This window comes from Vitis riparia, chromosome 8 (genome assembly GCF_004353265.1).
Source record: "Vitis riparia cultivar Riparia Gloire de Montpellier isolate 1030 chromosome 8, EGFV_Vit.rip_1.0, whole genome shotgun sequence".
NCBI classification, from domain to species: domain Eukaryota; kingdom Viridiplantae; phylum Streptophyta; class Magnoliopsida; order Vitales; family Vitaceae; genus Vitis; species Vitis riparia.
Genome location: NC_048438.1, coordinates 1205264 through 1220602, shown reverse-complemented (window position 1 = coordinate 1220602; position 15339 = coordinate 1205264). Strand labels below are relative to the sequence as shown.

General features: G+C 31.3%; 1 protein-coding gene across 2 annotated transcripts in view; it reads right to left on the bottom strand.

The window, feature by feature from the left end:
* LOC117921195 (regulation of nuclear pre-mRNA domain-containing protein 1B-like) overlaps positions 1–2113 on the bottom strand; it is a 63432-nt gene extending 61319 nt beyond the window's left edge. Inside the window, exons 1-2 of one of the 2 annotated variants that reach the window (XM_034839014.1) lie at positions 1995–2113; positions 271–363 (exon numbers count right to left, since the gene is read on the bottom strand). The gene's annotated coding sequence lies outside the window, so the exon portion shown is untranslated. The remainder of the gene's footprint in view (positions 1–270; positions 364–1994) is intronic. The other variant, XM_034839013.1, reaches the window with a different exon arrangement.
* Between the last annotated feature and the right edge of the window lie 13226 nt (positions 2114–15339).

Here is a 15339-nt window from a genome sequence, read left to right as displayed (position 1 = left end):
CAGAAAAAAGAACTCAAAGTAAGGATAGATGTACAAGTAATCTCCAGTGGCTAGGGATTGGAGTGAGGAAGTGATAGATTCCAGGTTTAAGTCCCAGGAATAGGAAAAAAAAATAGTCATCTATCAACCAAAATATAAATAAATATACAAGTGATACAATTTATCATGATTAGAACATGTAGTGTGTGCATATATGCATATAATTTTAAGGAATTATAGATGCCATAAATTAGGGTTTTAACAAAAAATAAGCGTTCATTTTTTTAATACCCAGAAACAGAGACAGATGAAGATCAGTCCAGGACATACAAGAGTTTGCTTCCTGCAAAAGCCTCTGGATGAGAATTAGTTGTTCCTGGAAACCTGTACCAGAGAGCAATCAAGACAACAAAAACAAGAAACTTTAAAATAAATATTAGAAGCTTTCATTTTTTTTTTTTTTTATCAGAATAAGAAGTCTTCATTTTCTCTCCAACCAAACCAACCCACCCCCTGAATTAGCATCAAACCAACAGAAAACATGAAACTAAAATTCTAAAACAACTAAAACCTGTATTCTCTTCTTTTTCCTCCATTTTCTCACCAAATGTTCAAATCAACACAACTCAAGCAAAACATAATACAAACTTTCATGTTTCTTCCCTTTTTTCCACGCTCTCCACAACAAATAGAAACCACCCCTTTATTCTAAAGCAACAGAAAACATAAACCCAAGAAAAACACCATAAAATGCTCCATCTTTTCCCCAACCAAACCCCTTATTCCAAAACAACAAAAAAAAAAAAATAGAATTTAAAAAAAAAAATGCTCTTTCATTTTTCCTCCATGTTCTTCCCAACAGAATCAGAGAGTAAAACAGAATAAAAAAAATTCATTATTTCCTCTTCTGGGCTTGCTCAGCAACAAACAAAACTCACACCCATTTCAGCAACCAAAATGGTATAAAACATTAAATTAAAAGCCTAAAAGAAATTATGGAATCAGATATTTCAATCAAAATAACACAAGCAAAATGCCCTCAGAAATCTTCATTTTTTTCTCACTTCCCTCCACTTTCGTGCCAACCAAATTAGACATCCTATCCTAAGAATCAAAGCAAAACACGATAAGAAATCATGTTTTCCCCCTTTCCTCCTATTCCTCGATAACCAAGCAAACCAATCCCCCCAGACCAAAAGAAGACCATCTAGTCCGAAACAACATATAACACGGTATTAAATTTTTTTAATAAAAACAAAAATTCAATTTCTTTGATATTTTCCTCTACTCAGTGACCCATCAAATTAGATTTTCTAAGCCAAGAAAAACACGATAAAAATCTACACTCTCTCCCCTTACTTGGCTTTCTCCGCAACCAAACGAATATAAAATAGAAAAATAATTGACTCTTTCGCGCAACTAAATCAGATATTCCAACACAAAACATGAAATCAAATTTTTCTTCCTCTTTTAAAACATTCACCGGCATGTTTTTCTTCTTCCAATTTTCACACTAACCAAATGAGAGATTCCAATTCAAAACAAGAAATTAAAATATTTTATATATTAAAAAAAAAAAACTTTATTTTCTTTACTTATTCCACTCCTCGGCCAACAAAATCAGATATTCCCAAAAAAAAACACGCAATAAAAAACCCTCATTTAGTCTCCGTCTCCTCCACTCTCTCCGCAACGAAACAAGACGAATTGTTTTCAAACAAAATCTTTAACTTCCCCTACTTTTTCCTCCACTTAACGGCCACGGAAATCCGATATTCCAATCAAAACAACCCAAACAAACCCACAACACAAATTTAAAATTCAAAAAAAAATTCCCGTTTTTCCTCCCCTTTTATGCCGCCAAAAGAGAAAAATAGGAAATACCCACCAAAAACACCACTCATTCCGGAACAATTACAAAACAAAACCCTAACACCGAACCAGACCAGAGAAAAATCAAAAGAAAGAGCAAATCTAAAGTAGATAGAGAGAAGAAGTGAGCGAAAGAGTGATACCTGAGGAGAGAGAAACTAGGGTTTGTTTTTTTTTTTTTGTTTTCCTTCTTTTGAGATGAGGTTGCAGATCAGCGTGGCCGGAGCTTGCTAAGAGCTGTTCTGAGTCTCAGAGAGAGATTTTGGAAATAATTATTATCACCCAAAAACTTTTCCCATATATCATATTTCTCCCTCTTTTTTCTTTCTTTTTTTTTATTTTTTTATTTTTTTATTTTTTTAATCATGTTATTGTATATATTTTTATTTTATTTTATTTTATGTTATAAAAATATAGTGTTGTTTTTATTTAATAATTGTGGAATTTTTATTTAAATCTGTGGGTTTAAAGAGATAGTTTTTTTATTTAAAATTTTTCATTTAATGGAAAATAATTTGATTTATTTAAAAAATAAATAAATAATTTTGGTTTAATGTGAAATGAGGTTTATTATAAAGTAAAAAAAAAAAAAAAATTATACATAGAAAATTGGGATTTATTTGTTATCTTCATAAAAAAAACATTTTTATAATTTAAAAAATATATTTGATATATTTTTAATTAAATCCGGTGCTTTAAAAATTTGTTAAAAACTCTATATAAATCTTTTGAGTTATTTACAACTGTTTTTTAAAACAATTTTTCAATAAACATGTTGGTTTTCTTTATTTTGATCCTTACCCTGCAAAAACTCCCGAGTAAAGGAAGTAAGGAAGTCAGGAAGGGAATTCAACTCTCCTTTGATAAATTCAATTTAAGAATTTGTTAAAAACTCTATACAAATCTTTTGAGTTATTTACAATTGTTTTTTAAAACAATTTTTCAATAAACATGTTGGTTTTCTTTATTTTTGTATACTTAATATTAATATAAATAAAACGTTTAAAAAACAAACTACCTAATATTTAACATTATTAAGCATTGTTTAATTTTAAGTTCTATTTAGAATTAAGTAAAAAAAAAACACTATCCAAATATTTGACTTTCTTAAGTCAAAAAAATAAAAATAAAAAAGTAGTAATAAGTTAACAAAAGATAAAAATAAAAATTATTTGAAATTCGAAAATAAGTTGATTTAAAAAAAAAAAAAAAAAAAACAAGACCTTGGTAAAAGAAAAATAAATTAATTTTTTATTTTTAAGATAAAGTTCAAGATTCAAATAAACATAATTTTTTAAATCTTTATATAATTTAATATAAACCAATAATTATATTTATACCCAAAGTTTGTATTGATGTGAAATCTTTATAAGATTTAAAAATTTATTATTTGACAACACATTTAGAGGAAAATAAGATATTCTACCTTCATATAAAATATTTTAACACAAAGATGAAAATGTAAATATAATTTAGAATCATTTTCAATCTAGAAGAGGTTTGTTGATTTAAATGTTGAAGATAATGATTTGTATAATTTAATTGTTGTTGAACTTGTCTAATATCTTTGTAAATTATGGGACTTTGTTCATATTTGGTTCTTGGAATTTTGAAGGGTGAGACAAAAATTGAATTGTTATCAAAATTAAATTGATGATTATTTAAGGGTGGTTGGGAACCTAATTCTGAGGTTATTGTTGAAATTCTTTTTTGAACATTTTCTGTGTGTTTTATTGCTAGTTGATGTCCTTTTTCATTTCTTAAAATTATAATTTGTTTTCTTTGTTTTCTAAATAGGAAAAACCAATAGAAAAAATGAATTGTCATTTTCTTTTGATTCATATATTTTTCATATTATTTTCTTAATGCATTTCTAGCTTGAGGAGGAAGTGTTTGAAAATACATATCCGAATGAGTAGGTGACATAGGAAGAGATTCTTGTTGTTGATATACTGGAATAGGAATTTTTGGAGTAAAATCGGACACCATTTAAACTTGCATTTGAAGTAGAAGATCTTGCAAACATAAAATCTTGATTAAATGAATATCTAAAAGTTAGACTAATTCTATTTGAATAGTACCATCTATATGTTGTATAATTTTTTAAGGAGTTCTTAAAGGTTTGATTGGTTTTGGATGGGTTAAATCTTTTAATTCCCATTGACCTCCTTGAGTAATTTCATTCAATTTTAGTTTTTTTATGAACAAAAGCTTGAGTATTATTAGGATTATATTGTAATAATAATGTTTCATCTTTGACAGATTAACATACAACTCTAGGATTTAATTGAGTGGTCATGACTTTATAATATATCCTATAAATTATTGTTATGGTTTGGGCTTCTTCTACAAAATTCATATTTTTAGTTTTAATGTTTAAAGTTAAAATAGAAAGCATACTATGATCATTTATGTTCATGGAAAAGTTTGGAAAACAATTAAAATAAACGGGACCATTTGCAAGGTTTGAATCAATCATGCTAAGGATGGAATCAGTAAATTTTGTAGACCTAGCGTCTCTTAAATAGACAAAAACAGGAATATCTAGACCTAAACGAAACAAAGGTTTTATTGCAACTTGAACTAATCTTATATGAATATAATTAAATTTCTTCCTATGATGATTAATAATGTTTTGACTCAACAATTGAAGACTTTCTAAATTTTGATTCAGAGAGATAGTTTTTTCTTCAATTTTAATTGAATAATTTTGATTAAATTTGAAATTTCTTTGTTGATATATTGTATGAATTTTCATGTGTGGAATTAACCAATTATGTAATTGATTTTCTATTTGTGCTATATTTATTTCTTGACTATTAACAATATTTTGAGTAAGTGATGTTTGTGCAGAATTATCTGATGAAGATGCAAAAACTCTTCTCATTCTACAAACTTGAATAAACAAGGCTCCTGCTGTATCTACACGTGGTGACGAATTTCAAAAATTTTCAAGCATGAAGACTCAAGATCGACTCAAGTTCGACTTCATCGTCTATAAGTAGAGAAGCCAACTTCCTCACAAGGCAGAACGAGAGAACTAGAGAACTTGGGAACTTGAGAGCTGAAGAACTCAAGAGTGTTCTAAAAATTTCTCCCTCTTGTATTTTCCTCTTTCAAAAATTATTGTCATTTGTATTCATCACTTTGAGTCATCCCTCTGCTGTTAACAAGCTTGTATTCATCAACTCTCTATAATCAAGGTATATTTTCAACAAACAATATTTTCAGATTCAAATATCTGTGTTTTTATGATTAAATTTTTGAAATAAATTAGATAGAATTAGATAGTAATTATTTATGTTTTTATGTTTGGAGCTCATTAGACAAAATTAATTTGCCGTGTGCATGAACTGTTGTATGTCCTAGGTGCAAATGGTATCAGAGTCACGTTTTGCCTTAGAACCGAGTGGTGTTACGAGTTGGAACAGTAATTAATCACTGATTTAGTCATGACTTAGTTCGAATTGAATTTCTTGTGAACGGTTTTGTCAACCTAGATAGAGGTGGTAAGTCCCGTGTTGATCCGCTTGTGGTGGTCCCTGTTCAGGAAATTATTTGAATTGATTAAGGACAAAGTTGTGATTATTTGATGTGACAATGAGTAATATTATAAGGGAATTAAGTAGAGCTAGTTCTTCCAGATCTCATAAGTCCCATGATAGTTCTGCATCTGCATCAAATAATTATGCATATAATTTAGAAAGTTCTTCATATGAGATAAACATATTTATAAATTCATTACCTGCACCATCAACTGCATCATCATATAGTCATCATATAAAATTTAATAATTCAAAGTTAGATGAAGAATTGAATCAAATAGAAAATCAACTAAAATTTATGTCAAACTTTGTTTCAAATCAACAACATCAAAGATAGAAAAAGCAACAAGAGAAATTAATGAAACACCAAAAGTAGAAAATAAAGAAAAAACAAAAATAATTAAAAAAATAAATGTAATATCTTCAAAAGTAAATAAGCAAGTATTTTTTTATGTTATAGACAAAATACAAGATGAGGAAACACAAAAAAATTATTTACAAAACTTAAAAAATTTAATTCTCACGGAAAATTCAAATAAAACTGAAGAAATTAAACCTACACAATACTCAATTGATGAAATTTTTAATAGATTCAAAAAGATTCAAAAACCTATAACTATTGAAGACTTGAAAGAAATAGATCAATTAAAACAAGAAAATGAACAAATTAGAAATGTAATACAATATAAATTAGATTTTGCTGAAACATTTGATAATCAAGATCCAAGAATAATAATACCTAATAAACAAACCCCTATTAGAATCATTTTCATTCTAGAAGAGGATAAAGGATTTTCTACCTTTTAGTAGTATATCAACATGTTGCAAATTCTTAACTCTATGGTGGAGAATATGTCACATAGCTTTTTTATTTTTATTTTTATTTTTTAAAGTTATATTGTTTTAAATTACACATTTACTGATGAATATCAATTAGGAATAAATAAATAAATATTATTCTCATAATAAATTAAGTGAGATTAAAAAAAATTATTATAGTGTACTTGGTTGTAAATTTTATTTTAAAAAATTAAAATCAATTCAAATAATTTAACTTTTCTATTTATTTTTTTAAAGGAAAATAAACAACAATAAATAGGAGTATAGGCGTCTTTCTAAAGCGCTAACGAGCAAGAAAAGGCACCTTACTATAGATAGGGTATTAGCACTTCAGAAGTATTAAAATTAGTGTCCCTTTCTTTCTCAAAGTTAAGTTTCTCGCTTGTTAGTCAAGGGGCTTTTCCCCAACCCATACAAGGTGTTTGTCTTAATCTCATTTAGTGGTGCCCCTCTCGATTATTGATGACTCAACATTGATTTCATGCTTGAGTCGAAGGGCCCTCCATCCATCCATCATTGATTATAGGATTTTAAGAAGTAAGTGTATCAAATCAAGTAAAACTACATACTATTTTCTTAAATTTATGATGGAGAGATCACTAATGGGTTTTTTTCCACGTAAATGGTTTTTTATTTTTATTTTTTTAATGTTAAATCCTATGTTTATTGTGCAATTGGAAATCTTGTGTTATTGTGCATGAGATTGATTATCGTGAATTAACAATTATTGAAAATTAACCTAATCCCCTATTTGTATTCAAAAAAAATGTTTTATTAGTTGTTGTTTATTTTATTTTTATGTTAATAAGATTATCACGAGGTAGCACACGAAACAAAATTGCTAAATCATATAAAGAAAACATGTCGATTAGATTAGAAAATATAGACAAACCTGAATCCATTGTCGGTCTTGAAGAAGTATGGTTCTTCTAAGGCAATAGAGGAGGAAACCACCTTTCTGTTTTATTTCTTGTGATGGGAGACAGGAGATGGAATGTTTTGTATTTTCAGAAAATAAAACTTAAGAAGACACCAAAAATCAATTTCCTCTATGCCTTAGATACCATACCCATTGGGTTGTTGGGCCACATGTGTCTTAGGCCCATCATGTAAGACACATGTGACTTGGGCTCTACACATAAGGTGACCCATACTTAATAAATATAAATTGAATATGTATAGATAACTTAATCATAAACAATTATTAATATATGTGAGTCCATAGTTATTCTAACAATCTCCCACTTGGACCACATATATTACCGAATAATGTTCATGATAATACTTTATTGAGCTCATCATTGCTATCCCATCCAAATATCCTTAAACAATCCGGTCTACTAATTATGCTAACACAGGATCAAAGCGGCCTTCGTTAATAATAACTATAACTAGACCCATCAATGATCACAATATTAATAAAACTAGCAACATGGATCAAGTATGGATGTGTAGCATGGAAATTACATAAAATGTGATCTTTAATATGTCTATTTCCAATTGATCCTACTTTATGACTAAAAATAGTCAAATTCCACTTTCAACACTTAATGTTAAACTACTTCTGAAAGTCATCATTTCAATTCAGAGTATTCAAACACAATAGTCTTTAAAACTAAAGTCTGTACAGATAACACAAACATAACAATACATCAAGAAAACAAACACAAAACCCAAATACAAAATCCCACTATACTGGCATATCATTAATATGTACAACACTCATATGTGTGACATGCTCATGAAATACTTTGGGCAGCAAACCCTTAGTGAGCGGATCCGCAATCATGAAGTTTGTGCTTATGTGTTCAATTGATACTTGAAGACTCCGAACTCTTTCTTTCACAACCAAGAACTTGATGTCAATGTGTTTAGACTTTGACGAACATCGGTTGTTCTTATAATACAATTCTACGACCTTATTATCACAATTGATTCTCAATGGTTTTTCAATCCCATAAACAATGCGCAACTCAATGATAAAATTCTGTAGCCATATCCCATGGTTTGATGTCTCATAGCAGGCTATGAATTCTGCCTCCATAGTGGAGGAAGCAATAAGTGTTTGTTTAACACTTTTCCATGAAATTGCTCCTTTAGCCAACATGAAGATGTAACCTGAAGTGGATCTCCTACTGTCAAGACATCCCGCAAAATTGGAGTCTGAATATCCCACGATCTCTAAATGACTGGATCTTCGATATGTGAGCATATAATCTCTAATTCTATGTAAATACCACATAACCCGTTTTGCCTTTTTCCAGTGATCCATACTTGGGTTACTCAAATATTTGCCCAACATTCCAACAATGTACGCAATATCCAAATACGTACAAATTTGTGCATACATTAAATTTCCTACTGCCGAGGCATATGAAAACCTCTCCATATCTTTCCTCTCAAGTTCATTTCGTGGACATTGCTCCAAACTAAATTTATCGCCTTTTGCCACAGGTGTGTCTCCTAGTGCACAATTGTTCATGCCAAACCTACTTAGCAACTTATCGATGTAGGACTTTTGTGATAGCCCAAGTATACCTCTTGAATGATCCCTATAAATCTGTTTACCCAGCACAAAAGATGCATTACCAAGATCCTTCATGTCAAATTTACTGGATAGAAATTGCTTGGTTTCATGAAAAGTTCCACATCACTACTTGCAAGTAGAATATCATCTACATATAACACCAAGATAATGAATTTGATCCCACTACACTTGAGATATATGCATTGATCAACGATGTTCTCCTTCAAAACCAAATGAAGTAATCACTTGATCAAACTTTCAGTACCATTGTTGGGATGTCTGCTTTAAACCATATATGGACTTTTTTAATTTGCATACAAGTTGCTTTGAATCATCAGACTCAAAGTTTTCCAGTTGCACCATGTATATTATCTCATCAATGTTACCATTAATAAACGCAGTTTTAACGTCCATTTGATGTAGCTCTAAATCATAATGAGCCACAAGTGCCATGATGATTCTAAAGGAGTCCTTTGACGAAATCGATGAAAAGGTCTCCTTATAATCAATGTCTTCCTTTTGAGTAAAACCTTTTGCGACTAGGCGTGCCTTATACCTTACAATGTTGCCTTTTGAATCCTGTTTGGTCTTAAAAATCATTTGCAACCAATCGGTTTTACATCTTCAAGCAAATCTATTAGGCCTCAAACACCATTGTATTTCATTGATTTCATCTCATCCTTCATGACTTTTATCAACTTTTCAGAATTAGAACTTTGTTTGACTTGACTAATTGAAATTGGATCATCTTCCAGACCCATGTCAAACTCATGTTCTTGGAGATATACAACATTATCATCTGAAATTGTACTTTTCCTTTCTCTAGTGGATCTTCTCAGTGGCACTTGTACTTGAGGTTGTTGAGTGACCTCTTCATAAACTTGAATTGGTTCCACAACTTGAGTATGAGGAATTTCAGGTGTGTCTACAATCTGTGTTATTGGTTGTACATTTTGGATAGTGCCATCAAACATAATATGACCATGTCCAGTTTCAATAATGAGAATACTAACAAACTCCTCTTCAAAGACCACATTTCTTAATGGCTCTCTCTCACTTAACTCAACATCCTCAATGAACTTAGTTTTACCCGTTTCAAAGAAATACCTAGTTGAGGGATCATAAAACTTGAAACCTCTCGACCTTTCAGAATACCCTACAAAGTAGTAGCTCACAGTTCTTGAGTCCAATTTTTTCTCATTTGGCTTGTAAGGCCTAGCCTTAGCTGGACAACCCTAGACATGCAAATGCCTAATACTAGGTTTCTTACTAGTCCATAGCTCATATGGGGTTTTGGCTACTGCTTTGCTTGGGACTATTCAAAATGTAAACTGCAATTTTGACAGCTTCGCCCCAAAGTGATTATGGCAAGGTGGAATGACTGATCATACTCCTTACCATATCCTTAAGAGTACGATTTCGCCTCTTTGTTACACCATTTTGGCTTAGAGCGGGTATGGTGTACTGAGGGACAATACCACACTCCATCAAATATTTGGTGAATGGCCTTGGACGTTGTTCATTGGATCCGTCATATCTACCATAATATTCACTTCCACGGTCAGATTTAACGACCTTTATTTTCTTGTCTAGTTGGTTCTCAACTTCGACTTTAAAATTCTTGAACACATCCAATGACTAAGACTTCTCATGAATCGAATAAAGATAGCTTTAACGTGAGTAATCGTCAATGAAAGTGATAAAATATTGTTGTCTATTCCAAGAATGGGTAGGAAATGGACCACAAATGTCTGTATGTATCAATTCCAAGACGTCACCACACCTATTGGCATCCTTTTTCTTCACATTTGTTGTTTACCCTTAATACACTCTATACAGACTTGAAAGTCTAACAAATCAAGTGAATCAAGAATTCCTTCTGACACAAGCCTTTGAATACGTTGATTTGAAATATGACCTAAACGCTTGTACCATAACATTGATGAATTCTCATTTGTTACTTTCGCTTAATGTCATAATTACTAGAATGCAATGTTTCATTACCATTAGAGGCCTTTATGTTCAATTTGTATAACTTATCTATTAGACTACCAGTACCAATAACACTTGAATTTAGATAAAGACTAACCATTTCATTTCCAAATGAACAAAAATATCCATATTTGTCCAAACAAGAAACAAAAATTAAATTTCGTCTAAATGACGATACCACAAAAGTCTCCTCTAAATCCAAAGTACAACCAGAATCTAACTGTAATCTAAAAAGACCAATAGCCTTCATTGCAACCTTGTTGCCATTTCCCACATAGATGTATCTTTCATCATCAATTGACATTCGACTCCTTAGGCAACCCTACATTGTGACACTTATGTGAGTAGTTGCACCCGTATCTATCTACCAAGTGTCAATAGGCACTATAGCTAAATTAATTTTTGAACAAACAAAATTGAGAAGTGTACCTTTCTTTTCACTCCAAGCGGCGTATTTGGTACAAGCCTTCTTGCAAAAGAAACAAGCGATCTTCTTATCTTGTTTCTTCTGCCCCTTTTGTTCAAATATCCCAGAATATGCAGTTTGTTTTCCCTTATTGTCCTTCTTTCTTTTCTTGTTGGTACCATGTCCCTAAGATGTGGAAGTCAAGTGAACACTTTCTATATTCTCTTGTTTCAATCTCTACTCCTCTTGCACACATTGAGCAATAAGCTCATTCAAAGTCCATTTTTCATTTTGTGTGTTGTAATTGATCTTGAATGGACTAAATTGTGTAGGCAGAAATATCAAGACCAAGTGCACGAGTATGTCTTCTGATAACTCTAACTTTAGTGCCTTGAGTCTAGTCACAAGATTGGACATTTCCATTGTGTACTCCTTTATATTCTCTTTTCTTTTGTACCGTATGGAGACAAGCTTACTAAGAATACTGTTTGTCTCGACCTTTTCGTTTGCAGCAAATCGGTTTACTATCTGGTATAAGATTGTCTTGGCTCGGGACTCCTCAGGTATTGCACCCCTTATAGCTTCTGGAATCGAGTGCTTCATTATCATTAGACTCATGCCATTGGATCGCTCCCATTTTTCCATAGCAGCCCTTTACTCAGTAGTGCTGGCATCAATAAGGTCTACAGGGCGATCCTCCCTTAATGCATAGTCCAAATCCATGCACCCGAGCACAATCATAATGTGCTCCTTCCATTTCTTGAAGTTTATACCATTAAGCACAAGAATGTTATTAACATTAGCAGATATAGAAGATGTTGAAAAATAACAATAAAGTTCACAATTAGTCACAAAAGATATCATACATATATGAATAAATAAAAATTTAACACACACACACACACACACACACACACACACATATATATATATGTGTGTGTGTGTGTGTGTGCGCCCATAACAAGATACCTAGCACAAACATTAATATTTAGTCTTTGGACAAAAATATCAACTTGTAATTGGTACTATTTTATAAAATTAGTTCATAAATATGACAATAAAATCGAAGCAATATGCCTTTCTTTGAACTGACATATAGTATGCAAGGTAAACTTTATATGTCACACATTTATGACTACTTTATTTATTATCATATTAAAATAATCTTCCTTTGGGCCGATTATTTTACACAATAATAACATGTTTTCATATTTCAAAAATAAATAAAATTACATAATATAAGTTATTTGGCAACAAATATACATAGCTCATTTATTTTAAAATATTAAACACAAATGTAGCAATAAAAGGAAAAATTTGTGAATGTCGCCGACCCATCCTTCCTGTTTTCTACCAAGTGGATCCTTTTGACTTCCGGCGATTGAAATGACGTTTCCACGAAAAGAAGCTTACATATCTCACATCTGGTTCACTTGCCATTACTTTCTAGATTTTTTTTTTTTTGTCCTTAGATTTCAGGAGTCCAGGGCTTTTACGTGTACTCTTTGTTTTAAATAGGAAAAATTGAAAAAAAAAATCTTGCATTGTTGTCTTATTCCCAAAGTTATACAGTAAATGTATCCAAGTCAAAAAGTAAAATGGATTATAGTTCCAAGGATATGCAATGATGGTTCAGACAATTCCATAGCCATAATCTCTGCACACTTTTCATCTATTATTGAATCATATCCTCAAAAGTGACGCATGTCTATTCAAGAGCCACGTGTCCAAACACAATTAGAGAACCATGCAATCGACACTACAAGCATTGTTAAGGTTTGCCGGCGGAATCGTCGGTTGAGTTTTTTTTTTTTTTAGATTCAGAAAAAGAACCCAACCCAAAAATTCCCAGATTCTGTTAAGAAATTTTTTGCCCTAATATGCCATATGGGAGAAAAATCATATAACTTTGAATCAATATGCATTTCTTAATGATTCAACATGTTTTGCCGTTACTTTCTAGATTTTTTTTTTGGTCCTTAGATTTCAAGAGTCCATGGCTTTTACGTGTACTCTTTGTTTTAAATGGGAATTTTTTTTTTTTTTAAATCTTGCATTGCTATCTTATTCCCAAATTTATACAGTAATTATATCCAAGTCGGAAAGCAAAATGGATTATAGTTCCAAGGATATGCAATGATTGTTCAGACTATTCCATAGCCATAATCTCCACACATTTTTCAACTATTATTGAATCATATCCTCAAAAGTGGTGCATGTTTATTCATGAGCCACGTGTCCAAACATAATTTGAGAACCATGCAATTGATATTGGAAGCATCGCTAGGGTTTGTCGACGCAATTGCCGATTGGTTTTTTTTTTCTTTTTCGATTCAAAAAATGAACGCAACCTAGAAATTTCAAGATTCTATTAAGAAATTGCTTGCCCTAATATGCCATATGGGAGAAAAATCATATAACTTTGAATCAATATGCATTTTTAATGATTCAACATGTTTTGTCGTTACTTTCTAGATCAACATGTTTTGTCGTTACTTTCTAGATTTTATTTTATTTTTTTGTCTTTAGATTTCAGGAGTCCAGGGCTTTTACATGTGCTCTTTGTTTTAAATAGGAAAAATTGAAAAAAAATATTCTTGCATTGTTGTCTTATTCCCAAAGTTATACAGTAAATGTATCCAAGTCAAAAAGTAAAATGGATTATAGTTCCAAGGATATGCAATGATGGTTCAAACAATTCCATAGCCATAATCTCTGCACACTTTTCAACTATTACTAAATCATATCCTCAAAAGTGGCGCATGTCTATTCAAGAGCCACGTGTCCAAACACAATTAGAGAACCATGCAATCGACACTACAAGCATCGCCAGGGTTTGCCGCCACAATCGCTGGCTGGGTTTGCCGGCAGAATCGTCGGTTGGGTTTTTTTTTTTTTTTTTAGATTCAGAAAAAAAACCCAACCCAAAAATTCCTAGATTTTGTCAAGAAATTTCTTGCCTTAATATGCCATATGGGAGAAAAATCATATAACTTTGAATCAATATGCATTTCTTAATGATTCAACATGTTTTGTCGTTACTTTCTAGATTTTTTTTTTGTCCTTAGATTTCAGGAGTCCAGGGCTTTCACGTGTACTCTTTGTTTTAAACAGGAAATTTTTTTACAATTTTTTTACAATTTTTTTTTTATTTTTATTTTTTGCCTTGCTGTCTGTTTTAAATAGGAAAAATTAAAAAAAAAATATTGCATTGTTGTCTTATTCCCAAAGTTATACAGTAAATATATCCAAGTCAAAAAGTAAAATGAATTATAGTTCCAAGCATATGCAATGATGGTTCAGACTATTCCATAGCCATAATCTCTGCACACTTTTCAACTATTATTGAATCATATCCTCAAAAGTGGTGCATGTCTATTCAAGAGCCACGTGTCCAAACACAATTAGAGAACCATGCAATCGACACTGTAAGCATCGCCAGGGTTTGCCGGTGCAATGGCGGGCTAGATTTGCCAGCGGAATCGTCGGTTGGGTTTTTTTTTTAGATTCAGAAAATGAACCCAACCATGAAATTATCAGATTTTGTCAAGAAATTTCTTGCCCTAATATGCCATATGGGAGAAAAATCATATAACTTTGAATCAATATGGATTTCTTAATGATTCAACATGTTTTGCCGTTACTTTCTAGATTTTTTTTTTGTCCTTATATTTCAGGAGTCTAGGGCTTTTACGTGTACTCTTTGTTTTAAACAGGATTTTTTTTTTTTAATTTTTTTTTTTTGCATTTTTGTCTTATTCTCAAAGTTATACAGTAAATATATCCAAGTCAAAAAGTAAAATGGATTATAGTTCCAAGCATATGCAATGATGGTTCAGACTATTCCATAGCCATAATCTCTGCACACTTTTCAACTATTATTGAATCATATCCTCAAAAGTGGCGCATGTCTATTCAAGAGCCACGTGTCCAAACACAATTAGAGAACCATGCTATTGACACTACAAGCATCCCCAGGGTTTGTCGGTGCAATGGCGGGCTGGATTTGCCGGCGGAATCGTCGGTTGGGTTTTTTTTTTTTTTTAGGTTCAGAAAATGAACCCAACCATGAAATTCTCAGATTCTGTCAAGAAATTTCTTACCCTAATATGTCATATGGGAGAAAAATCATATAACTTTGAATCAATATGCATTTCTTAATGATTCAACATGTTTTG